This window comes from Lepisma saccharinum, chromosome 9, assembly GCF_977018435.1.
Source record: "Lepisma saccharinum chromosome 9, izLepSacc3.1, whole genome shotgun sequence".
NCBI classification, from domain to species: domain Eukaryota; kingdom Metazoa; phylum Arthropoda; class Insecta; order Zygentoma; family Lepismatidae; genus Lepisma; species Lepisma saccharinum.
In genome coordinates, this window is record NC_139237.1 from 31,441,960 (window position 1) to 31,468,351 (window position 26,392).

At 35.8% G+C, this 26,392-nt stretch overlaps 1 long non-coding RNA gene across 3 annotated transcripts in view; it reads left to right on the forward strand.

Moving 5' to 3' along the window:
* LOC145991981 (uncharacterized) overlaps window positions 1-25,681 on the forward strand; it is a 126,730-nt gene extending 101,049 nt beyond the window's left edge. Inside the window, exons 2-4 of one of the 3 annotated variants that reach the window (XR_014442112.1) lie at window positions 8,933-8,998; window positions 17,626-17,682; window positions 25,518-25,681. This is a non-coding gene — a long non-coding RNA (uncharacterized LOC145991981). The remainder of the gene's footprint in view (window positions 1-8,932; window positions 8,999-17,625; window positions 17,683-25,517) is intronic. The other 2 variants (XR_014442111.1, XR_014442113.1) reach the window with 2 other exon arrangements.
* The last annotated feature ends 711 nt before the right edge of the window (window positions 25,682-26,392 follow it).

Below are 26,392 nucleotides of genomic sequence, written 5' to 3' on the forward strand. Positions count from 1 at the left end.
ACGTGTGGATTGGCATGTTTCACAGATCTGGGTACAATGTTGTATATCCCTTGTCATCCTGGCCACCATGCTTCCGATCGTATGGTCTCCATCATCGTCCTTTCCACAAGGTGGTTCGAATGGAAGAGTTCCTCAATCTTGTGACCACGTTTCCTACAGAATGAACAAAAATAATCCTTGACTGGACAGTTGTCTTTAGAATCATGTTTTGTATGTACAGTTAGGACAGCTGTAAGCAGTATATTTCATTCCGTGAATCGTTGGATTAGAAGAACTATAAGTATTTTGTTTTGTATGTTTGTACCCTTTTACTGTTCTTCATGGAAATTGGGTTGAGGTGCGTGAAACTACTGACTCTTGCTTTACATTTTCTGATAGTATTAACAATCGGGTTTCTTTCTCTAACATTTCATTTTGTAATGTCAGTTCTTGACATCGCTGAAAGGTTAGTGACTGTACTGAAAGGAACTTTCTTCCAGTTGAAAGCTTGATTTTTTTAAATGTAATAAAAGAGAATCGTTGAATAATACGATGTTTGTTTTTTTACACTACTGAACTACTGAAGCAAAAGGATGAAAGCAGTTAAGTGCTAATTTAGTTTTCTTTATTTTAACTTCAAACTCGCAAAACATGCACTGCAACATTTTTATTTTAAGCATTCACCTCCTTTGAGAATGAATCTTTCACCATACAGTAGACGGCCAGCACCTGAAAGTACATTATTCTTTTACGTACAGAAGATTATATCTACATTAATATTGTGACTAATTTTATTTTTAAAAGCATAGATTAAATCAATAACAGAGACTAGCAAGGGAATCTCAAAGTAAGGTTCAAGCAACAAATCTTACATTTGGTGTAGGAAAAAAGTATATCACAATTAATTATGTAATGTGTTGCCAAACTTATAAATGATAGTTGTGCTTTTCCATTGACCATGTATTCGTTTAATGATGAACTTGCTAAAAAGACCATCTTAGGAATTCAAATCTTTAAGTTATGCAAGCAAATGCACCTAAAATTCACGAAAAAATAAGGAAGGAGGAAAAATCTTTAATATTAAGTAAAATGTAACGAAAGATGCAAAAACTACTGAAAATAATCTAAATGCCAGAAATTTGCAGACTAACGCAAAGAATTAATGTTTTCTTGTTCTAGCTGAAGACAAACGGACTTATATTTGGTTTAGCATAGCTTTGTAGGCTCAGAGAAGAAGATAATTCTTTATCAACTTCCGAGCGGTAGTCATCATATTCCTTGTTTGGCCAAATATTATCTGTTGGAATACGACAATAATTTAGGTATTTTTCGATCCAAATTTATGAATGTTAGTAGCAGAAAGAAGAAAAAATGGTTAAACAAGCACTGCTACAAACGCATGGTAAATGTTAATCTGCTTTGGAATATACTCGCTGAAACTAATTGCAAAAATATTACTTGCATGTGGATATGTATTTTAATGTGCTCAATAATTCAGAGTCACTTACCTCGTGTTACCCACAGATAGATATGAGGAACAATTTCCAGATCACAATTGCACAGTGAAGACGTGCATTGTGTCAGGCTCAACGTGTTATTAATAAAAACAAATAAATATGTAACTGCGAGGTATTTTTCCTAAGTCTTTCTTCATACGCATTAACGTCAATAATAATTATGCAAAATACTTACATGAACTTCCTAAAGCTTGCAATGTCCTTTAACAGGGCGTCACTAACTTTCCACGTAGTCACCATCATTGTTTACACACAAATGCCAACGTCCGACAAGTTGTTGCATCCCTTCCGTAAAGATATCAGGCATCTTCTCCCGACACCAGAGACGCACATCTGCTTGCACCTGGTCATCACTGGTGTGATGGTGTCCCTCCAGGACACCTAAAAAGGAAAATGTCACAAGGTGCTAGCTCTGTGCTATCTCGTGGAATTTAGGTTGCTCCATTGCATCCTGTGTTTGGCGACTCGTGTATGTGTGTGCAAGTATTGTTATGTTGAAGAATTGCATCCTTGAATGCCCTAACTCGCAGTAATCTGCACAGTTTCCTATAGCCAAGCATAGCATGAATAATGTGATTCATTTGCTGAAGCGAACACCCAACAATTGCGACAAAGTCTTTCATTTTGACACGGCGATTGGCAAGAATCAGTTCGTCCAAGGGCGCTTGATGCTGTGCTGTTATGGATGGTAAACTGCGGACCTGATCGTACAGCCTCGACGTGGCCGGATTGTCGCTTTTCAGATTTCTTGCCCACCTCCTGACAGTACTCATATCCGGACATGCGTCGCCATACACAGCACTCATTCGTCGATGAACGTCAACGGGCGCAAGATCCTTTACTGTGAGGAATTAAAGAAAATCAGGTTGTTTCAAGCGCACGTCCATGTACCTCACTATTTTACTATCGGCGCATGTGTGATATTGCTGGCGAACGCCTCTAGATCTTGCAACATTCAGTAAATCACCGAATATTCTCACACACATTTCGCCTGTCTTTGAGCAGTGTTGCCAGAATTGTTGCATAGGAGACAATAATTTCAAAACGCTCTCGTACAATTATTGGCAGAAAATTTCTGATTTTAATTTTAGAAAACAATTTAAAATTAATTTTTTTATTATCAAATGATAAATTTATTATCATAAAATAAAAAAATATTTTTCATATACTTCGTGCTAAAATTCTATCATGTCTTACTTTTGGTGCCCACTGGGGAGCTTCCTCTAATAAAGGCGAATTAACAATAATTGTAACCTTAAACATTTTATTTTCATTCCACTCCCCATTCTCTTCTTCCTCTATTGAATATGCACGTATTCACAAAACTATGCCAATAACTTTCAACTTCAAAATATGAAAACACCTCTCCTGTTTCTCTTCCTTAGTTTCTGTGTTTCATTTCTATGACTTGTTTTCTTTCCTCTCTGTATAATATTCCTGTATAGTTTCCTTTTCTATCTCTGTTGAAAGATTTTTCCAGTTTAGCAGCCTAAAAAATAGATCTTACTTGAAGAGAAAAGTCACCTGGTTTGACCGTTCTTCAAAAAAAAAAAAAAAAAAAAAACGTGCTTATGACTTCAAAGGAAAACGCTGTACTTTCCACTCCACCTTGGAGGTCGGCCAGCTGCCATCAACACAGCTAACTCTGCTCTGTGACATTGCAGCTAAGAGTCCAGGTATCTCCAAATACATTCAATCAGCCAGTACGTTTATCATGCTGCTTGTGTAATCAATTTCATAGTAGAGAAGCAGTATGCATACATAAGAAAAAGAAACGAATATGAACCTGATGTAAATTGAGCCGTTACAGAAAGAGTAGCTTGCATTGTTTATTACTTCCCGTTCTCATCTTAAATGTCTACTTTACTATTATTTTCTAATAGTGAAAGAGGGGCAACTACAACCATCCACAACTCTATTTTGCTTCCAAATGAAGATGAGCTTTCCCCCAAGTGCAGAAAATGAGGCAGTTTTGTTTTGTTTATTAATTGCATATTTAATTTCTTCATTTTTCCGGCATTTTCCCCTGTTATTAAATGTAAAATTGTACATTGCTCTGCATTAATAACAACAATTCATGGCTTTCCTTAAACTGTTTACTTACACTCGGCAATTCATAGAATTATCTGCACGCGGAGAAAACCTTTGAGAGTCAGTAACTGCAGAGTATAATTTCGCGAACATTTGAAGACTAAAATTGGTAAACGCTGTAAGTGCCACAATGATTCAAACACCGTTTTCCACGTTGAACTGTGAAATGTGCCATGATTGATAATGTGGTAAACGTGAAATGTGGCTGGTAGCCCTGTAAGTAGTTCAAAGGGCGTGTAAAGAGGTCACTAGTGTGCACGTTCTTAGGGCCTGATGTGCGAAACCATGCGATTTCCCAACACTTTCGCTTTTGGCACTTGCAACGTTTACCACTTTTAGTCCTAATTTACTTAAGCTGCACCGGCACCTTCGGTAGCCACCGAAACTGAATTTTAAATCAAAAAGTGTACCACTCTATATTAATAGATGTGCGCAAATCATAAAATGTGGTAACTGGAAGTCAACTCATTAAACAAAGCAAAATTTTATTTAGTTTACTTAGCGAATACCTTAATGAAAAGGAGATATTATGATATACACACGTAAATTTGTAACAAATTATCTCATTTTCATGTATCTTGTATAACGTCATAATTTGACAAAAAAATTAATTGACTGATATTGTATTTCTCTCAAAATATGAAATTAAACAAATATGCAATATTGTATACAAGTTTTCTGAGAAATTCGTATATCATTTCATTTAGAAAAATTCAAATATTAAAAGCAATTTTTCATCCAGCATGAAAAGAAATAATATCGCTCCTTAATAAAAGGAACTAAATAATATGGGTTTGGAAATCATAAACTCTAAAAATACAAATTTGTGAAATATATCATTCTATCGCAACTACAATCACAAGTACTATCGCATATCACAAACCGAATTTAAGAATATACAAATTTAACAATGTTTTGGAACTATTGATGTATTGCATAAAATTATCTTTTAGAAACAAGTAGCGCATGGTATGTGTGGGCAAACGTATATCTCCTAAAAGTAGTACAAATACTAAGCTTTGACATCGGTAACATTGCATATGTTGGAATTGTGAGATGAAGAAGCAGAACGTGTGCAAGTACATATAACCAGAATTTATACGGTGTTGTGAACGTAGGGATTAAATGGATTATGTTATTCCATCCTAAGTTTTGCTTTCAAATGTTGTGACAACACTCCTTCCTGTATAGGTGCATGGACACAGTCAGCATGCTCCTGCCATTTGGCCCTTTCTTACTTAAAATTATGGTCACATCGTAAAGTAGGGTTAAGTTGACAGGTTCTTAATTGGGCAAACGTACATTGATGAATTGCATTGCATTTGAAAAATGGCAGGCATTTTTTTCTTGATATACTAGCGTATTTTATGCAGAATATACGTGCGAAAAATTTGGGCAAAAGTATCAATAAATTGGCCTTCTGCAGCACTTTTGGTGAAGTTTGGAATCGTCCGTCCAGTGTGTAGTGTGTGTGTGTATGTGTGTGTGTGTGTGTGTGTGTGTGTGTGTGTGTGTGTGTGTGTGTGTGTGTATACAGGGTGTCGCAAAACTCTTTCAACAACGTTTGGGTGCTGGTAGATATCATAAAAACAAATAACTTTTCCCTATAAAGTTTACCTCGAAAGCGCTTACTTTCTGCGCTATAAGCGCTTAAAATCTATCTTGTACGTATGCAACCCAACACAGCAACGCTTGCTCTGACATAACTACCAGGGGCGAGTGGCAGGGTTGCCACTAGCGTTCCTCGTTAAGAGAGACGACATGGAAACAACAACTTGAGAGTCTTGCCTGAGCAAAATCCAAAACATTAACGATACATGCGATGTTGTAAGAAGCATTGACCGTATTTATAAACTGACCAAGACAAATAATGGGCAGACTGAAATTCAAGATTACGTACTCATTCTAAAATATCTCCATAATTGATGGATTGATTTGGTTTATATTAATTAGCTTTTCTGCCACCTTTGGCTAATCGCGAAGATGAGGATGATAGCTATGATGGAAAAATTAGAAAAAGTAATTGCGAATATTGAGGAAAATATGCCCAAAGTTCTTTAGTGGTATCAATCTAACATGTTGAAAGTGAACGAGTCTAAGACGCAAGTATTAATATTGTCCAGTGAAAATAATACAATACGCTAATTGACAACATAAAAATAGGAAATTTCAATATAAAACCATGTGAATCTCTAAAATATCTCTGTATGCACCTAGATAAAAGTTTATCCTTTTCACAACATGTAAAAAGAATGTGTTCACGCGCAGCACCTAGAATCAAGCAGTTTCAATTTGTCTGCAAATATGTACACCTTGCCCACAAATTAGCGTTCTACAAAGCATTTATTAGGCCGTTACTTGAATACTGTTCGTCTGTACTTTATGGGATTAATAGAAATAACACCACGAAACTAGAGAAAATGCAAATTTGGGCTATTCGTAGCATAAGAAATACAGCGCACACGACCTCACGTGCAACCAGAGAAGAACTCTAATTACCCACGCTGGAATCCAGACGAAAATATGCATTTCTACTAAAAATTCACCAGGCAATTAACAAACACCACCACTTATTAAAGGACAAAGTAATGATATCTAGTAATATACATTATCCCAATCTGCGATCCAACAACACCAACAGTATCCGAGTACCAAAATGTAACAAGGCAAGATACGGATCAAAATCCCTGTCATCTCTGGCAAGTAAAGCGTGGAACCAACTGCCTGTAAATTGCAGAAAGGAGAGAAATTTGGCCAAATTTAAACAACAGATTAGGACATTAATCTATGAATACTGACACTGTGCCTATTCCACCTCATTGCCTCCTTCATAAAACGTAGCTCCAAAAAATGTTTATTTTAGTCTATTTCTTATATTTTTCAATTATATAAATTTTTAATATTCCATTTTATGTATACTTATAAACAAATAGCATAACTGTATATTAATTCATGTAGGGCAAAAAGCTGTTTTTTGTAGTTCGGAATCAATGTAAAAAAAATGTAAGCTTAATTGTAACCCTACTTTAATAATAATAAATAATAATAATAATAATAATAACAAATGACACCATTGTCTAGGCCAGGATTTAAACCCGAGACACCTGGCGCCTTAGCGATCTTTGCTAACAACATCACCACGGAGTGTTTCGTGTATCATGAAGTATCAACAATTGCAAGGGACACGTAAGATGGGGGAAATCCACGAACGAACAAATGTAACCATGATGTGTTTGCTGCCTCGTTTCGAACACTCAGACTGTAATGTTATTACAATTTTTTTGAAAATTATAGCTATCTGTGCTACCGTTATTGCTAATCGCGTTCGTCCCATTAGGCATCCCCGATGGCACAGTGTTAGCGTCGTCGACTTGTAATCAAGGAGTCCGGGTTAGATTCCCTGTGGAGACACATAGTGGTTCGGATCCCAATTTAAACTGTAGCTCCAGTCCCAATTAGCCCTACTGTGCATAAAATGGACTTAAAACACCCAATCAATCAATCATAAGGAAATAATTGAAAGGCTCTTTTAATTTAATGATTCATTGATTGATTGATTTGCTTTATTTTACTTCACTTTTTGTGCCACTTTTGGCTAATTTGCGAAGATGGGGATGAGTGATGATATGATGAAATTGATGAATGGACACTCACAAACATTCATACCCAAACCGGGATTCCAAGACTCCTGGCATCGTAGCGCGATGTTTTAACCACTCCACCACAGACGCCGACTTTCAATTTAATGAAAAACGTCGTTTAGACATGAACAAAATTTACACATTAAAACTACTGCTTATTAAGAACCAAAGCCAAGAAATGCATACTTGTGTCAACTGAAAAGGGCACTGTAAAGGGCACTCGTATTGCACATTCTCGCATGATTTACATTTGTTCTTTAGTGGATTTCCCATATCTTACGTGTCCCTTGCAATTGTCGATATTGCATGATACACGAAACACTCCGTGGTGATGTTGTTAGCAAAGATCGCTAAGGCGCCAGGTGTCTCGAGTTTAAATCCTGGCCTAGACAATGGTGTCATATGTTATTTCATCATAGCTATCATCCTCATCTTCGCGATTAGCCAAAGGTGGCAGAAAAGCTAATTAATATAAACCAAATCAATCCATCAATTATGGAGATATTTTAGAATGAGTACGTAATCTTGAATTTCAGTCTGCCCATTATTTGTCTTGGTCAGTTTATAAATACTGTCAATGCTTCTTACAACATCGCAAGTATCGTTAATGTTTTGAATTTTGCTCAGGCAAGACTCCCAGGTTGTTGTTTTCAAGTCGTCTCTCTTAACGAGGAACGCTAGTGGCAACCCTGCCACTCGCCCCTGGTAGTTATGTCAGAGCAAGAGTTTGCTGTGTTGGGTTGCACACGTACAGGATAGATTTTAAGCGCTTATAGCGTAGAAACTAAGCGCTTTCGAGGTAAACTTTATAGGGAAAGTTATTTGTTTTTATGATATCTACCAGCACCCAAGCGTTGTTGAAAGAGTTTTGCGACACCCTGTATATATATATTTACGTACGGAATATATCCATAGAATTCTCAACGTCTGTTTGATCATATATATCTTCCTGTAACTTGAAATGAAGTGCATGATCAATATCAAGAATAATCAGAACCTACAGTGAAAGAAGATGACGTGTTTTTCAAAGAAAGCTTTTAGGATCTATGCCCCTTGCTGCGACTTCGATCTAAGATAATCAAATCCGAAAAAAGGCGCCACTAATGGCATGTGCCTTGTGAGCAACGATGTGTTCAAATGTGATTAAATCTTGGTGCACTTGTTAGTGTTCAATCTGCGAATGGCAATGTCCCATGTTTCGTGTGATATTCCCGTGATGATAGTTTCTAAATTGTTTAGTCCCTTTACCCAGAACATGCTGGGTAAATGGGCACTGCAAATGGGCACTGCAATACCTTCTGATTTACAGCACAATTTGAAGACAGACATTCGTTGTTTTAAATACTGTATTGTATTGTTTCTATCTTGTATGTCCACAACTTGTATGCCAACCATACTTTTTAATTTTTGATAAAGTGATTCACAGTATTGTAGAATAATATATTATAGTTCCGTTTGCCAGTCCTTGACCCAACTTACAACTAATGAATATAGAAAAAAAATATTAATAACAAAATTCAAACTTAATTTTTTTCATTACTTTAAATAAATTTATTAACCAAGAAATTTAATAATAATGATCAACAATATATAAGCAAATATTATTTAGGTAACATGTATGTTTAATTAATTCAATTAGACAATTAGCGGTGATTCAAATTTTGGGAAGAAAAAATAAAAATACATGTTTTCGTTCAATTACAGTGTGAAGGTGAAGGACAAGGAAGTTGTTGCCATGGTTCATTGTGCTTACATGAGATATGTGTGTAGGTATGAAAATACATTTAATCCATCATATGAATATGTAAAGTATTTAGTGTAGATTTTATTTCTATTTACAATGTGAGTGAAAATTGTAAAATGTTGTTCTTTCTTAGTTATTAGCGTGTAAAGTGTCCATGCCCGTTTCGACATTCCCCATTTCGCATTACTCCTTATCAGCATGTAAGGACATTTCCAGTTGCCCGCTATGTGAGCCTTTTGGCAGTGTCTGGACACAACTTTTCCAAGGAGTTGGATCGGGAGGGCACGGCCAATCCAGTGGCCTGCAAGATGTCCCGACAAGTGTCCTGTCGATTTTGATGTGTGGCGGCACATGAAGGCCTTAGTTTACGCAACACTAGTGCTTTCCGTGGAAAATCTCCTACAAAGAATGCTCGATACGACTGAAGAAATGCGATGCACTTTCACTTCAAGAGTAACTAAAACAGAAGTAAGGAATCGGGTTGGAGTGTGTATTTAACATAGAGGAGAAGATTTTGAGAAATACTTTTGAAATAAATCCATTATTACACATTTGTTCCATTTCATTGTTCTTTCAATTTCCAATTCATAGTTGTGCCACAACTGTCCCGTTTATATTGAACTTTTCCCAGATTTTTAATATTTTGTGAACATTATAATACGTCCTCGGACAGCTGATAAAGCAAGGAAGTTTTTCTATAAATTTGTACGCTTAGTGTCTTATTGATATTTTGAGATATTTGCTGTGTTTTGGTAAGCAATTTCATTGAAAATTTATACATCGAGTAAGTTTTGACCTGCTCTTTGAAAATGTTTGGCGGTCTTGATTGTTTTACTGGTCATAAAACATTGTTAACGTGGTGGCATGACATATAAATTAGAACAAGTTGAATTCGTTCAACACATTTTTTTTAAAATTTTAATTTTGAACCTGGAAATTGAGTGTTTTTCAACAAAATCAATAAATGTGGAATATGTCGAAAATGGACCCACTTGGTATAAGGCACTTTAGGGTTCAATTTGTTGAAAATTCGAAATACTATCATGCATTCAACGGAATACGTCGACTTTGAGGTAACCTTGTATAAAACCTCGCACAAATTTCCAGGAGTTGTCCATTGAGCACATCAAAGATTAAATCTCCATCTTCAAAACATACTTCACTCCCATCCAACCGGTAGAAATCCTTTTCTAGAACAAGCACTTTTTAACCAAACCAGTTTATGAGCACTACAGTACTTTCCACCAAAACCACTGGCGACAACATCCTCTTGTACATAATTTCCGGGAAACGCTCAAAATATATTGCATGCCTGACTGACAAGACATTCACGCAAAGACCACATCGCAAACCTACAAATTTTTGAATTACAGAAACTGTTCATCCCAACTAGCTTTACAGAAGAACGAAATGAAATAGAGTGCTCCATAACCCAAGCAAAATAAATACAAATTTTGTATTCTCCGTCTCTGTTCTCAAATTTCCTTCAACCTTTACAGACCAGAGCAGCTGTCCAAGCATCCGCGTTAACGGTAGTAGCTTCTCTTTGATTTCTCTCTCCCGCTGCTTAATCCTGTCTCCCGAGTAACATTCAACCTTTCTGTCTCTCTTGATAAACAATTGATCTCCTGGCACTCAATCCACTCCCACAACTACCTCTCCTCCTGCACATTGTCTCGCAGCGACGAATCCCTTGAAGTTCCCAGATCGACCGCAGAGCTGAGCCAACCACTAACCATCTAAAACAGATCAATACTAACCAGACAACTACCGGCCAAACCACAAATTCTATAGAAGCACTTTCCTCTCAACTGGGTAATTTTCCTCTCACGGACTCAGAATTTCAAGATAGGAATCCAAAGCTTGCCTTACGTCACAATGTACTGGAGTTAAAAAAACCAAAAAAATTGAGACAAAAATCAAGTAAACAATTCGATTCCCCCTAATTATCATTACTATCTTTCGCCGTTCCCTGCCTTTGGTTGAGTTTGCATAGAAGTCAATCCCCTTCATTTCTTCCTGGTCTTCCAGCACTCCTCTCTTTCCACAGTGTTCAAATCTTGTCCTCTTCTCCTAACATTCTCTGCCATCTGCTCTTTCCACCGACATCTTGGTTTCTCCATTGGCTTTAAACCCACTCCTTTTGCATTTTAAGTTCTTACTGGTAATATTTCTGCATCCATCTTCATCATGTGTCCAAACCGTTTCATCTGTGCCTGATCTGTCCTCGCTGAAACTTCAACACACCAACTGTCTGTCGGATCTCCTCATTCCTTATTCTATCCTAACTATCTTCCAAAATATTCTCCTTAAGAATTTCATCACCACTGCCTGCATCTTTATCTTGTCTCTCTCTGTCATTATCCAAGTAAGTTTCCGCTAATTAATGGCACATAGTATGTGTTGTATATTGCCTTCTTGCATTTCAGAGGTACATTCGTGTTCCATATTAATTGTTTTACGCTTTGATGTATTCCGCCACCCATTTGTGCTCTTCAATTTACTTCCTCATCTATTCTTCCCCAGAAAACTAATATAAGAAAGGGGAACGGAAATGACCATAGAATGAAGAGAGCCAATTGACGCGGCCGAGATAATTTCAGAGGATATTTGATTCGGTACCATGAAAATGCACCACGCTCTATGTACTGTGAAACACAAATCATTCCATGAGCCATTGTTACTTTTACCTTAAAGGCAAAAACGAATAACTAGCAAAATTTGCAGCTCATGGGAACAGACCTGCAGGCAAGAAAACCATTCATTCCCCTCACATAACGGTTAGAAGGATTATACATTATACAGGCACAAGGGCAAGAAAAACAAATAGATTCCTATTAGTTACCAAAGAACAGGAGCGCCAAAATTTGTTACACTATTAGTCGCGCGGGCTACATATGTAGCCAATGACGTTATTTTTTAAAGAAATCGAAAAATTATTTCAAAATTAAATAGACATTTGTTTCATGGCAATTTTTTGGTCGTTTTGGTCGTTGTATGGCGATTTCAAATTTTGTTTTTGAAAAATGAGTGTTTGTTTCGAAGAGAACATAATGCGTATTTTTTTTAAAAAAAGTTCCTTCGAAAATTTATGATAAAAAATACTTAAACAGTTTTCACATATTTTTTTCAAAATGTTGTGAGCATCAATTTAGTGAAGACAATTGTGTACAAAAATGTATGATATAAGCATAAATATTATGTAATCATCATAATGTGATATAAGTATTACGCTAATTGGATATTGCGATGAAAGGAAAAATTTTGTATAAAAATGACTTTTTTTAGTATAAGCTTTGAGTAAACCATTGGCAATCGAATGGGCGAATTTTTTAAACATTTTCCTCCTCTTTCGAAAACCGCTTTCATATACCAAAATTTCAAAAATTTCATCAGCTAAGAATTCCTTCTAGAGCACTGAAGTGAATTTTTGTGTAGTTTGCTTTCACTTTTATCTAGATATTATCAATAGTTTCGCGATTAAGTAAGTCTATTAACTTAATGATATTATCTAGATAACAGTGAAAGCAAAGTACACGAAAATTCATTCCAATGCTCTAGAAGGAATTCTAAGCTGATGTTATTTTACAGATCTTGGAATATCACAGCAGTTCCTCGAATGGAGAGGAAAATTTTGAAAACAAAATCGCCCATTCGGATGCCAAAAGTCCAGTCGAGCCTTAAATTCAAGTTGTTGCTTTTTTAACAAAATACAAAAACACACAAAACAATGTTTTAGAAAGATATTCAAATGTAAAATTTACATGTAAAGAGCAGTAGATCAGTCCAAACTAAAGTTTTATTTTCTTGAATGAATGAAAGGTAAGCACACTGTAGCAGAATACCAAAGAATGCGTGCATATCTACTTGCACTGCGTTTCTCGCATCTCAATGAAGATACCTTTTTCCACTAGATCAATATAAATAATAGTACAAACGGTGATAATTTACAAAATGTTACTGTTGTGAAAAAGTTCAAAACACTACAGTTCCGACTGGGTTTCTCTTTTTCCGTTTTACTCCAGGCAAGCGAAAAACTATATTGAGTGATCGTGTGTGGACGTAGGAGTTTCCAGGGATGTATTTTATTTAATTTAAATTGTCTTTGGCAAGAAAATATCTACCCAAATCGATTCCATTTTCATCACTGGATGTCAGGTGATTGCTCTGATACATATCCTCTACATTATCCCTTAGCGAATGTCCTCAATGACGTCATCTTATTCTCCATCATCATTATCATTTGCAATAACGTCATCAGCTTCCGAGCTGTCTTCAAGCCATTGCAGAAAACATAGTTTACCACTGGAAATGATGGTTTGTATTCTTCTCCCTCGATAACACGAATTGGCGCGTGGGCTATTATGTAGCCCTGACCCTAACAACGCAGAGTACTTAACACTTAGAAGTGTGTAAGCACACTTAAAACTTAGAAAGAGAAGAAGTAGGAAGGTACTGGGAGCCATTCACCTGACTCATCAGATGTCATTGCGTGTCAAACAAATCGATTGGTCTACATATGTGTCCCGCGCGCCTGTTCTGGGTTAACGAGTCCCAGATAAGCCTGTAGTAATATCACCTGATTCCCATAAATATAAAGACATACAAAATGCATTCCAGTATCCAGGATGTCTTTTCCATTCCCCCTCCCTAACCTCCTATCGTAATCAATCCTTACTGTTCATGCCCTCCCGGTCATCGATGACCTCGAACGACATCAAGATCTGAAATGCCGCTATAAATGATGATTCTGCAATCATTTATATTTTTGTTTGTCCAAAGGAGAAAAACTGAAAATTTTTAAAAACTCAGGAATGTAAAACTTGAGGGAAAGAAGTAAAAAACGGGGGATACTACCGCTTAGGGTATTTCATAAGAAAGGAAAGTTGGTTGGATTGACTCTTTGTTTTACTTTTTTGTCAAAAACGAAACGTTGTAGGTTCAAATAACCAAATTCACCAAATTATGCCAGTAACTTTCAAAATGAAGTACACACGGCAGAACCTTTAGTTCCAGAACCTAACTTGACTGAAGTTAAAGATGCTATTAAAAGGCTAAAGAATAACAAAGCACCTGGCATTGATTTAATACCAGCTGAGTTAATTAAATATGGTGGAAATTCATTAATATGTCAAATTCATAAATTAATTTGTTTGATATGGAATAAAGAAGAAATCCCTCAACAGTGGAAAGAATCCATAATTGTTCCTGTGTTTAAAAAAGGTGATAAAATGAACTGCAGTAATTACCGTGGAATTTCTCTACTCTCAACAACATACAAAATATTGTCTAACATTCTTTTAACAAGACTAACCCCATATGCTAATGAAATTATAGGTGATTATCAATGTGGATTTAAACGTAACAGATCAACTACAGATCAAATTTTTCACATCAGACAGACACTTGAAAAAAAGTGGGAATATAATCAAAATGTCCATCAGCTATTCATTGATTTCAAAAAAGCATATGATTCGGTCAAAAGAGATAAATTATATAATATATTAGTAGAGTTTGGAATACCTAAGAAGCTTGTTAGTATGATAAAAACGAATGGGAGAGGAAAGAGGAGTTTACAGAATTCTTGTTGGGAAACCAGATGGTAAGAGACCTGTAGGAAAACCAAGACGAAGATGGAGGGACAACGTTGAGATGACCTAAAGGAAATCGGTAGGGATGGGAAAGAGTATATAGATCTTGCTCAAGATAGGGACAGATGGAAGGCCTATGTTGCTGCAGCCATGAACCTTCGGGTTTAAGAAGGCTAGAGAGTTAGTTAGTTAGTTTAACTTTCAACTCGGAAACATGTAATCCCCTCTATCCTGTATCTCTTCCTTAGTTTCTGTGTTTCATTTTTATTATGTTTGTTCATCTCTGTAACTCTTTTCTATAAAGTTTCCTTCCCTTTCTCTGTTGAAAGTTTTCTCCAGTTTAGCACCATTGAAAATAAACCTCATTTCCAGAGACAAGTTACCCGATTTGACCATTCTTAAAAATTTCCAAAACGTTCTCGTGCCTGTGACATGAAATGAAATTGTCGTAGCACGCAGTGCTAGACACTCCACCTCGAAGCTCAGCCAGCTTTCATCAACACAGCAAAATCTGCTATGTGACTTTGCGACAAATAATCATTATTCAGGAATCTCTTAAGACATTATCTCATTGATTGGTTGATTGATTGATTTAGTTTATTTTACTTTGCGTTTTGTGCTTCTTGGCTAATTTGCGAAGATGGGGATGAGTGATGAAATGATGAAATGTATAAATGGACATTCACAAACAACCAAGCCCGAGCGGGATTCGAACTCGGGACCCTTGGCGTCACAGCGCGATGTGATAACCACTCGGCCACAGGGTCCGGCAAGACAATAATTCAGCTTGTATCAATTTTGCGAGGTTTATCATCCTACTTGTATGATCAATTTCATGGTATAAAAGAAATACACATACTTAAAAAAGAAACGAATGTGATCCTAAAGTCCATTGTGGTCGTTCCAGATAGAGTAATGAGATTTGTTTACTACCACCCGTCTTCATCTTGAATGTCTACTTTGCTATAAATGTATAATAGTGGGTGAGTGGGTGAGGGGCTACAAGAATCATCATCTACTCTATCCTGCTTCCAAATGTAGATAAGCTTTCCCCCAAGTGTAGCATTTGGATATATAATTTTTCAAATATTTTCCCCGAAATTTTTCGCCATTCTGAAAATGTAAAATTGGACACTCTATTTCTTTAATAATTACAATTCCTGGCTTCCCTGTAACCGTTTTGTTACACTCAACAAGTCATAAAATTCTGCAGAATATTAGAAATATGACAGTGTGATAGTCAGAAGCAACGATAAATAAATTTTACACCATCTCTGCATGAATGAAAGCAACACCGTATCTATGAAATGTGAAATAACCCCTGTTAGAAAAGGTACACCTTTACACTTTTCCTTTCTCGAATTCAATGTTTATTCATTCAACAAAGCAACATTTTTACTTTTCATAGAAAATAATTGAATAAGAAGTAGAAATTACGATATGCTGAGAAACAGATGTAATTTTTTTAGATATGATCTCTTTTTCATTTATCCTGTATAACGTCATAATTTAACAATCATAACGTCATAATTTAACAATTATGACGTCATAATTTATTTACGTATAACAAGATTTCGTACAAAAAATCTTGAAAATGAAAATCAAATCCAGCCTTAATTCCTTACCGGTGCGGAAAAAGATACATGAGAAACACGAACGTCGTGAACGAAGATTAAATGTATTATGCTAATCCATCCAGAGCTCTGCTTTCTAATGTTGTGTAAACATTCCTTCCATAATGTGCGCACGGACACTACCAGCATGCTGCTTCTATTTGGGGTCTCCTTTTCAAATTTATAGGCCTCCCGATGGTACAGTAGTAGAGTCATCACCTTGGAATCAAGAGGTACCGGGTTCGATACCCGGTGGAGGAACATAGTGGTTCGGATCGCACTATAAACTGTAGGTGCAGTCCCGATTAGTGTTTCTGTGCATAAAGTGGACTTAAAATAACAAATCAATCAATATTTTCTTATTTATGGTCAAATGCTACAATAGGGTTCAACTGACAGGCTTTTGTTTGGACAAACATACAAGCAATTATTGTATTGCATTTGAATAATGGCAGCTAATTTTTTATTGATATACTAATGTACTTTACAATCACAGGTGTTAGAACACACAAAAATATACGGGTAAAGGTATCAATCAATTGGCCTTCTGCAGCACTTTTGATGAAGAATGTTATCGTGCGTTCAGTGTGTAGTATATATATGTTATTTCGTTACGTACGGAATATATCCACATAATTCACAACGCCTGTTTCAGTATGTATTTCTTCCGGTAACTGGAAGTGAAGTGAATGATCAATATCAGGCATAATCAGAATCTACAGTGCAAGAGGTTGATGTGTCTTTCCGAGGAAGTTTTAAGGAGCTAAGCCCCGTCTGCAACCTATAATTATCAAAGCTGTATAAAGCCTCCACTAACGGTTTGTGGGTTGTGTGCAAAGATGTGTTCAAACATGATCAAATCTTGATGCACTTGTTAGAGAGTTCAATCTGCGATTGGCAATGTCCCATGTTTCGTGTGATATTCCCGTTTCTAAATCGATTAGTGTTCTTTTAGCATGGTCAGATGTCCGATGAGCAGAACATCCTGGGCAGATTGGCACTGCAACACCTTGTGATTTATGGCACTATCTTAACACAGACGCTCCTTGTTTTATAGTTGTACTGAATTGTTTGTTGCTTGAATGTTCACACCTTGTATGCCAACCATTATTTTTAATTTTCAATGAAGAGATTCATAGCAATTTTTAATAATGTGTTTAGGGTTCCTTATGCAAGTCCCTGTACTAATATATTCAAATTTCGTGTGTACACAAACACACAACTAATAAATATAGAAAACAAATTTTAAATATTAAGAGTCAAACTTAATTTATTTCAATAATTTTACATAACTTTAATAACTAAGAAATTTAATAATAGAAGTCATAGAAATATAAGAAATATATCTTAAAAGTACTATATAAGTTTAGAGAATTCAATTAGATAATTAGCAGTGATTAAAATTTTAGTAAGCCGAAACTGAAAATACATTTTTCTGTACAATTGCAGAGTGAAGGTGATGAAGATTGTTGCGAACCCCTCTATTGCACGGGTATTGGTATGTAGGTAAGCATATACATATAAATCCAATGTAATATATTTGGTCTATTAGTGTCAAGGAATCACTCTGCAGATTTTGTATCTTTTAAAAGTGTAAGGTAAAATTGTAAAATGTAACTGTATTTTAGTTATTAGCGTGTAAAGAGTCCATGCCGGTTTCGCCATATCTTATTTCATCTAACTTCTTATCAGCACACAAATGAATTTCGAGTGTGAGACTATCCATCAAGAACAATCACACGAACCAAACTTCATGAAATGATATTGTCTGTTGTCGATAAGAAAGACGCACATGAGAGGGGGTGAACTCACGCACAAGAGCGTGATGTCTACAGCGCCAGGGGCGGATGAAGGGCTGAGCGACTGCACCAGGCGGTATCCTCGGTGGTGTCCAAATCTAGGTGCCTTCGGTGAATAGTGCAAAAGCCTGAATTTTGGTAAAGCGTGGTTATTTTTTTTTTACGTTTGTTACAACCATATGTTAAATATTGGAAACAATTATAGGAAATGGAAAGAAAGAAGTTCCAAAAAAAAAAAAACAGTTGGAAACGCAGAGTAAATTAACATAAATTTATTGTAAGAGAATAAATGTGGTTTTACTGAAAATAATGGAGTGGAGAAAGGTAGTAACATGTAAGATATGTATATAAAAAAATAATGGATCCAAAGGAAATATAAAAGTGGATTTCATGCTGAGTAAGTTCAAATATACAGTCAATTGTTAGGTTCCAACAAAGAAGTACTCAAGAATGTAAAAATGCTCAATACTGCCCTTTTTTCATTTGTACCAATATTGTTATTTTGATATTATTATGCAGGTATTATATAAATGCATGTACGTATACAATAAACAATTTTTCCAGTAGTTCTTAAAATGTTTAAAAATAATACTTAATAGCACTAACATGATCAAAGTTTTCATTGGGAGTGGAAAGTATTATGGAGGTGGCGTCAAAAATTCCCCTCGTACAGGTGAAAATTTATCTTGAACTCTCCCAGCGAGATCAAATGCTGTTTTTTCTATGGACGTGCTTCAGTCCGCTTCCCACTGCAGAGAACCTGCTAATTCTATTGCACACTGTTAGAGAGCACCAGACGGAGAATGACAAAATATCCACTTCGTGCAAATATCAATAATGGTTTTCAATTTTTGTGGGTAATCTGTAAGACAAGGAGAGAAGGTAATTGACCTTTTAATATTCTCGTGGTGTAGAAGATAAATTTAGAATAAGAAAATAACTGTCTTTGTATGTACCGGTTGGAACACAGTAGAAAAAGAAATAATTAAAAATTAAAATAAACGAACTATATGTAAATTACCTCCTAACATTCTACTTAATTCAGTATAATACTTGAGTTTTTATGCAAAACAAAGAGAGATTGTTAACTCACAAGTAGAGTAAGGTTAAAAAGTTTTAAAATTTTACAAAATTTTAATTCAACGTTACTTTGACATGGAATTATCCATATGTACACACACAGTGTGTACATGTGCGTGAGTGTGGGTGTCTCTGCGTGTGTGTGTAGACTGATGAGAGAGACGGAGCGAACACTGAAAATCATGCAAACAGACAGAGTATGCAATTGGTACATCGCACTACAAGACCGGATACTGGGTTCAGATTTCGGCCTGAGCATGGATGTTTATGGATTGGATTGATTTGGTGTTTTAAGTCCACTTTATGCACAGTAAGGCTAATTGGGGCTGGACCTACAGTTTAAAATTGGGATCCGAACCACTATGTGCCTCCACCGGGAATCGAACCCGGGACCCCTTGATTACAAGGCAACGACGCTACCACTGCGCCATCGGGGAGGCCATGCATGGATGTTTATGAATGTCCATTCATCAATTCCATCATCCCTATCTTCGCAAAGTAGCCAAAAGAGGCAAAAAAAATTAAGTAAAGTAAAGCAAACCAACTAATCAATCAGTCAAGAGTATGCAATTGGCGACAACCTGAGGCGTCATAATAAGGCGACTTCAGCGACATTGAACCTTCCGAGAGCGAACGGTGTTTGGAAGTAAATTCAGCCTTTTATTCACCTGATACTCAGCGACCATTCATCTACTTCCAATTGAAATGCCGAATTTAAATTGGAATTGCGTTTCTTTTGCTCACTGAAATATGTTTCTTCTCTTTGCTCAAATGTTTTGTACACTGTATTTTCTAACGCTAGGCCTTCGACAATCCCGTCCACCGTCCCTCATGGATGAATGATTCGCACCACACAGATCTAGACAAATATTTTGATCATTTCCTGAGTGTTGCCTTTTATTATACAACACCTTCTCAAACTCCGTCTGACACGCCAACACCCTTCTCCGATCACCCACTCCCGAACTACCCTTCATGCAAACACACAATTTCTGAAATTTCAAAAAGATTACGAAAAATATCTTACCCGTCGACGAGCACTCCCAAGAACCAAACCCACAACTCCATCATGGTAATTCCACAAGCAATATTCCCATCACTACTTAGCGGGGTAAACAGAGTGGTATATTGTTTCTTTGCCAATCTGTAAAGCAAAGCTTAAATTGGCACGATTTAAAGAAAAATTAATGCTACCTGTGTTCCTATCCGACATTGCCCTTCTTAGAAGATATAAAGTCCCGCACAAACTTCCAGGAGCTCTCCTTTGCGCACGTCTAAGATTAAATTTCCATCCTCTTCAAAGGATACTTCATGCCTATCCAACCGGTGCAGATCCTTTTCGAGAGGAAGCACTTTTTGACTGAACCAGTTCAGGAACATATTATATTTAAAAGAAGAACACTTGTGCTACAAAGCTTTATACCATTGATCCAAATTACTTTGAATATCATAAGGTGAGAAAGTAATATGTTTCATGCCTAACGTAAAGAAAAGGGAAGTTAATTACAAAAAGAGAAAGTGTTATCATCAGAGTTAGGATTTTTAAGTGCCCACCTTTTTTTCGTAGTGAAAGTGAGACCTCTTTGGAAGGACTCAGTGTGTGAAATGTTGCCTCAACGTGAAAATGGAGCTAATTTTCCAGCACCTTTTTTCCCCTTTTCTGGGACATTTATCTATTTTCCCCCTTTTTCGTGTTCTTAATCGCTTTTCCTCCCCTTTTTGAGTCCTTTTACTGGTGATGTTAAATATATTTCCTCAGCAAATCATTGAATTTTTATTTTCTTTTTTTGGAACACTTTTCTCTTTAAGATGTTTTCACATTGTTAACTGAAATTGAATGTATTTAAACTGTGCTTGATTGTTGCCTATTTGAAATCAACAATGGAAAGACCGCTACTGATATGCACCAGATCGCCGTTATTTTTTTTTAAGATAGAAGGAAGAAGGAAACGCAGTTTGGTCTTGGAAGCAGTGAAGCAACAATGTGTTTCTGAAGTTGGGGGGTTTCACGTTTCATGTGTGCGCAGTGGACAGATATTGTTTGTGGATGTAAGTTCCTTACCTGCTTTTTCACTCTGTTAGTACATGTGCTTTACCATGCCGAAAGTGCCCAGATCCCGATTCCTCAGTCTGGTTCAAGAATTTAAGCATGAGTTCATAGAAAGGGATGGAACTGTTGTTCGATGCACAGTTTGTGATACGGAAATCACATTAGATGAAAAACACCAGAGAGATCGCATCCAGCTCTAAGCATCAAAAGAACAAGGATCTTCAAGGAAGTAAATCTCGGCAGCCTCTCTTACGCAATGCATTTGAGCAGTGTTCTTCCAAGAACCAAAATTTAAAGGAATTTAATGTTGACTTGTGTGCATCTTTTACACAGGCGGGGATTCCACTCAACAAGGTGAACCGTCCGGCCTTGAAGGGGATCCTTGAAAAGTACACACGGTTGTCAGTGCCCGATGAGAGTACGTTAAGGAAAAACTATATTGAACCTGTGTATGAAGAAACTGTTCGTAAAATTAAGGTGAAAGTGTCAGATTGCGATATAGGTGTCATTCTGGATGAGACGACAGACTCAATGCAACGATATGTTTTGAACATTTTGGTTTTTCCTCTGACAGGTGAGGAAGTTAAGTCCATGTTACTAAACATGTATGAGTTGCAGAAAACCAATTCCAGTACAGTGATGCAGCCATTTATGAATTTCGGTCAAAAACTGTGGCCTGGTGGAATTCAGTTCGAAAAAGTTGTTGGAGTTACTGACCAGGCTCCCTACATGCTTTCGGCATTTAACCAATTGAAGCCATTGTTCCCTAAGTTAAAGCATGTAACCTGTTTGGCTCATGCCCTTCACAGGGTTTCTGAATCTATTAGGAACGAATATAACATTGTAAATGAGTTCATATCTGATCTGAAGAAAATACTCCTTAAGGCCCCGAGTCGCATTCTTGTCTACAGAGAAACTACCTGCCTGCCACTGCCACATTTCCCCATCATTACTCGCTGGCCATCATGGATTGAGTGTGCTGCATTTCTGAGTGAAAAGTTTGAAAAAATTAAGGAGTTTGTGCTTGTGCATGTGCAATTTCTAAGGCACGGCAACTTCTCCTCCCAGACAAGATAGATGATTTGCAAAAATAACTATTTTGTGTACATTCCTACAAGTACCTGTCGACAGCCATCAAAAGCTTAGAAGAACAAGGCGTCGAAAAAGAAAAACAATGGTATATCTTTACTACTGTGAGGGGACAGTTAGATGGTTTTTCCAGAGACAAACTTGAGGCTAGTCTTGACAAGAATCCTGATGTTGTGGAATTTGCAACTTCCACAGAGTTGCCATTCCTAGTGTATACTAAGTTTACCCCACTTGTTTCTGTGGATGTAGAGAGAAGCTTCAGCTTATATAAAGATATTTTATCTCCGAAAAGACGCAAACTCAGTTTTATAAATTTGGAAATGCTTAATGTTGTAAGGTACAATAGCTTTGTGTTTTTCCCCGACTCTGGTGAATAACTGTAACACAACTTATGTGTGTGATGTGTACACAGCTTTGAGAGAATAGCTTAGACTAATAAAATAAGAGGGAAAGTTTTGATAAGTAGTATAATTATCAGCACCTTTTTTGGCCCCAATCAGCACCTTTTTTTGCCCCTTTTTGGGTCTTATTTTAGCACCTTTTCCCTTCCTTTTTCCCAATGAAATTTTCCTCTAAAAATCCTAACTCTGGTTATCATAATTGCATCCACACAAATCCTGGTGTCAAAAAATAAATTAGATAATTTTTCAATTACTTTTGGATGAACTTTTCCTTTGTTGTCTAAACGTACAAATTTAGATATGCCATCGACAATTATAATTACGTACTGAAAACCTTTGGAGGTAGGTAGGGTTCCAAGTATGTCTACATAATTTCTTTGACATAATTAACTTACTCTTTAGGACCAAGGAGTATTGAAAGTCGTAACATATCTTTCTTAAGTGTTTTGAAACATTACCACTTTCACGAGGGACTAAATATATATCTCGTCTTTCTGCTACAGAACTGCCCTTAACCAGTTTGAACTACAAAATAGTTATTTATTCGTGTCTGGTAACTTTTAAATTATACTTTCGTGAAAGACAATCTGAACTTGGTCTAATGCGTTTTGCTTAAAGACCCCATACAAATTTTTGCATACATTTTTTTCAAATAGTTTGAAAGAACAATTAATGCTAGGAATTTAGAAAAATATTCATACTAATTTAAGGAAATTTCGAAGATATTTATGGGTGTGTATTTGCTTAATTGCTTCGATTCGTAATGGGTCAATTTTAATTCCCATTGTTAATAATATAAGGATTAAGATTACAATTTCATCCCTTATAAACTTTGACTTGCTAGGAGAAATAATAATACTAAATTTACTCATTCGGCCTTCCACTATTTACAAATGTTTGGAATATAATTCTTTGTCCCTGGAAAATTTAATTCGACAAAATATCAATGATGAAAAGTTCCTTTAATATCTTAAATAAAAAAAAATAAAAAAAATAAAAAAAACATATTCATGGGTCCGGCCGCGCGATAAATTGTTCACATAAAGAGAATAGTAGGAAACTGGAACTGCTTTTTTCAAGTGACAAATCATACGGAACTGCTAGTAACCCCCACCCACCAACGACGTCTCTGGTATTGATTTTTCCCAAACACAGTTAGCTCTCATAAGGTATGCATTCGGATGGTTACTGTATACTGAATAAATATTAATTAATCTCTTACCTTGTCCCTCCCCTCCATCTTCTCCAAAATTTAAGACTAAAGAGGAAGCTGGATGCTACGACGCTGGACGCCAAACAATATGCTCCGCTCCTCGTAGCAGTCACACGTAGCAAAATTTTCTGTCTTCACACGTCGTTCTTTTAACAAACCACATGAGAACACTACAGTGCGACTTAAGGGCGAATGAAACAACTTGTGTTTTATACATGTATATAACTTAAACTTACTGATATATCTACACATGTAGATATATCAGTATTAAAGAGTTCTGTACTTAACGACGATCAAGTAGGCAACATTCAAAAATTTATAATTCTAACATTAATATGATACTTTTGAGCTCATATACATACTTATTAACGTTAAAATAAGTGAAACTATGGCTGCTAATAATAATAAATAAACAAGTGAGAATGTAAGAGCTATTATACATTATTCGTTAAATAAAAATGTAACAAATAATTATATTGGTCAACTCGATGTCATTACAAGTACTAAAGTTGACTAAATCTTGAGTTATTTTTTTTTAATATGAGTCTTTAGTGTACAAAAAGATAGTCTTAAAAACATTTACGGCAGAAAAGAAAATGTTGTTTCTAAAGACTAGGAGATTTTTTCTCCTTTCGCATGTGTTACTATTTTTGAAGAATTTATTCTCTTTTACTTCAGTTTGTGGGGAGGGATTTCAGTTCTGATTATATGAGACAACATTGGTAAATTTGTATATTGCTTTCTGAATTTTTTTTTAAAATTATTTGATTGTAGAAATTGTATCTATTTTTTTATATTTATTTGAATATGCAGTTACCATAATTGAGTGTGGTGAACCTAAAGTTTTAGAATGTTGTGATGCAAATAATTAACATATAATGCAACACCTTTTTACATCATTATTGTAGGTGTTTTCAAGAGTACACTGGTAAAATATTAACGTCTTGTAGTCGGTATGCACTTTTTGTTTTTCAGTCAGGTTGCATAATGTTTGAGATTCCAACTTAAACGTACGTGGAGATGCAATTAGCCTATGAATGCATAAAGTGATTTTACAACAAGCTGTTGACCTCAACAACGTAATTTTTGCATTACTTTCAGCTACGATCACCACTGTTACAGAAATAAACAAATTAGTAAATTCAACAACTAAAAATTAATATGTAAAATTATTAATAAAAATATCGTCTCATGTAAGGAAAACAATGTGAAATATTCAAATAATGGATACGAATGCATATACTTACATACCCACACACCCAATAACATTTAATTACACGTATAAAGTTGCTGAAAGATAACTGAGGCTATTCATTGCGATTTGAGTACACAATATAAGGTTGAAATCATTATGTCTGGTTATTCCCGTTAGAAAATCAACATTTAAGCAATGGTGATTAAATATCAAATACTGATAACCTTGCGTTGATCATCCTGTGAAAAGAATAGTGACTAAAGCTATTTTCTCTACTGAAGCAAACTTAAATTTGAATGGCAGATTCAATTTTTTGCAGCGTTTTCTAGTCGGAGTGCTGCCAGCAAAATTTCCTGAGACTGTAGACTTAGCCAAATTGAATGTGACATATGTTTTGAAGTTTTCCACGCTTTCTATGTTTAAAATACAAATATGAAATTGGTTATTTATAATACTAAATATGATTCGTTATAGCTTTTATATCTGATTTTAATAAGAGTGGATTTTTTTTCAGGTTTCCAATTTGAAAATGAAACTGAAGTTTCAGAGATTCACGCACGTTTTGCACTTCCTCAAAATGGAACACACAAACATTAAAGAATTGCCTGTTTTAATATATTTTTCAAACAAATTTCACTTGTAACGACGTTACCAATAAAGGATAATTTACACTAACAATACTAGCATGATTATGTAATTAAAAATTAAATTATAATAAATTGAACAATTTCAAATATTTTTCCCCACCGTTAACTTTTGAAAGGTTCATATCTTGCTCTCCCAAAAGGAAAAAATCCTTATCCAATTACTTGTGATGCCTAGGACAATAACCTCTCGGTCCACTTTTTTTTGCAGGTTTTACTGATGCCCGATAGAGCATGTTAAATATCAGAAAGTGACAGAAATAACTAAAATAATACCTTGATATATTGACGAGTTATGTATTTGTGACAAGTTTGGTTCCCTTACGTCCCGTTGGCGTTCATAGAGCATGGTGTATGGCGTTCATAGAGCATGGTGTATGGCTGCCTGTATACGTGTATGTAAAATGAGATATCATTTAAAGAAATATCTTCCTTGATACCAAATATAGGAATTGTGTCTTCTAAGATAATTTATAAGTAATAAAATTAGCGTTCTTACGAGATGTGAGTCAATATTGCAGGATTGAATAATAAAGGATTTCTTAAGAAAACGGGAAACTTTGGAACGGAGGTGTAGGTGAAAAAAGCAAATAGTTGCAAATGATTTAATCATGGAAATGAATAGTGTAGATGATACCATTACATAATTACATACCGCTGATGAGATGGGATGGTTTATAACATAATAATCGTGTTCAGTAGATGAATACATATTTTAAGACATCCTGCATGGCTCCACGTAACA